Source organism: Palaemon carinicauda, chromosome 2 (assembly GCF_036898095.1).
Source record: "Palaemon carinicauda isolate YSFRI2023 chromosome 2, ASM3689809v2, whole genome shotgun sequence".
Classification (NCBI taxonomy): Eukaryota; Metazoa; Arthropoda; class Malacostraca; order Decapoda; family Palaemonidae; genus Palaemon; species Palaemon carinicauda.
Genome location: NC_090726.1, coordinates 105,482,171 through 105,484,670, shown reverse-complemented (window position 1 = coordinate 105,484,670; position 2,500 = coordinate 105,482,171).

Here is a 2,500-nt window from a genome sequence, read left to right as displayed (position 1 = left end):
TCATACTGCTGAGTCCCCTACTGCTGCTACCTCCGCGGTCATCTAAGGCACCGGAGGAAGCAGCAGGGCCTACCGGAACTGCGTCACAATCGCTCGCCATTCATTCCTATTTCTAGCACGCTCTCTTGCCTCTCTCACATCTATCCTCCTATCACCCAGAGCTTTCTTCACACCATCTATCCACCCAAACCTTGGCCTTCCTCTTATACTTCTCCCATCAACTCTTGCATTCATCACCTTCTTTAGCAGACAGCCATTTTCCATTCTCTCAACATGGCCAAACCACCTCAACACATTCATATCCACTCTAGCCGCTAACTCATTTCTTACACCCGTTCTCACCCTCACCACTTCGTTCCTAACCCTATCTACTCGAGATACACCAGCCATACTCCTCAGACACTTCATCTCAAACACATTCAATTTCTGTCTCTCCATCACTTTCATTCCCCACAACTCCGATCCATACATCACAGTTGGTACAATCACTTTCTCATATAGAACTCTCTTTACATTCATGCCCAATCCTCTATTTTTTTTACTACTCCCTTAACTGCCCCCAACACTTTGCAACCTTCATTCACTCTCTGACGTACATCTGCTTCCACTCCACCATTTGCTGCAACAACAGACCCCAAGTACTTAAACTGATCCACCTCCTCAAGTAACTCTCCATTCAACATGACATTCAACCTTGCACCACCTTCCCTTCTCGTACATCTCATAACCTTACTCTTACCCACATTAACTCTCAACTTCCTTCTCTCACACACCCTTCCAAATTCTGTCACTAGTCGGTCAAGCTTCTCTTCTGTGTCTGCTACCAGTACAGTATTATCCGCAAACAACAACTGATTTACCTCCCATTCATGATCATTCTCGCCTAACAGTTTTAATCCTCGTCCAAGCACTCTAGCATTCACCTCTCTCACCACTCCATCAACATACAAGTTAAACAACCACGGCGACATCACACATCCCTGTCTCAGCCCCACTCTCACCGGAAACCAATCGCTCACCTCATTTCCTATTCTAACACATGCTTTACTACCTGTGTAGAAACTTTTCACTGCTTGCAACAACCTTCCACCAACTCCATATAACCTCATCACATTCCACATTGCTTCCCTATCAACTCTATCATATGCTTTCTCCAGATCCATAAACGCAACATACACCTCCTTACCTTTTGCTAAATATTTCTCGCATATCTGTCTAACTGTAAAAATCTGATTCATACAACCCCTACCTCTTCTAAAACCACCCTGAACTTCCAAGATTGCATTCTCTGTTTTATCCTTTATCCTATTAATCAGTATTCTACCATACACTTTTCCAACTACACTCAACAAACTAATACCTCTTGAATTACAACACTCATGCACATCTCCCTTACCCTTATATAGTGGTACAATACATGCACAGACCCAATCTACTGGTACCATTGACAACACAAAACACACATTAAACAATCTCACCAACCATTCAAGTACAGTCATACCCCCTTCCTTCAACATCTCAGCCTTCACACCATCCATACCCGATGCTTTTCCTACTCTCGTTTCATCTAGTGCTCTCCTCACTTCCTCTATTGTAATCTCTCTCTCATTCTCATCTCCCATCACTGGCACCTCAACACCTGGAACCGCAATTATATCTGCCTCCCTATCATCCTCAACATTCAGCAAACTTTCAAAATATTCCGCCCACCTTTTCCTTACCTCCTCTCCTTTTAACAACCTTCCATTTCCATCTTTCACTGTCTCTTCAATTCTTGCGCCGGCCTTCCTTACTCTCTTCACTTCTTTCCAAAACTTCTTCTTATTTTCTTCATATGACTGACCCAGTCCCTGACCCCACCTCAGGTCAGCTGCCCTCTTTACCTCACGTACCTTGCGCTTTACTTCCACCTTTTTCTCTCTGTATTTTTCATACTTCTCTATACTATTACTCTGCAGCCATTCTTCAAAAGCCCTCTTTTTCTCTTCCACTTTTACCTTCACTCCTTCATTCCACCATTCACTGCCCTTCCTCATGCTGCCTCCAACAACCTTCTTGCCACATACATCACTTGCAATCCCAACAAAATTTTCTTTTGCTAACTTCCACTCCTCCTCTAAATTACCAGTTCCTCTTACTCTCACCTCGTCATATGCCATTTTCAACCTTTCCTGATATTTACTTTTTACCCCCGGTTTTATTAGCTCTTCAACCCTCACTAGCTCCCTTTTACATCCACCTACTCTATTCCCCCACTCTTTTGCTACAACCAATTTTCCTTCCACCAAAAAATGATCAGACATACCGTTAGCCATACCCCTAAACACGTGCACGTCTTTCAATCTTCCAAACATTCTTTTTGTTATCAACACATAATCCATTAATGCCCTTTCTACTACTCTTCCATTTGCCACTCTTACCCATGTATACTTATTTTTATCTTTCTTTTTAAAAAAGCTAGCACTTATTACCATCTCTTGTTCAACACACATATCTACCA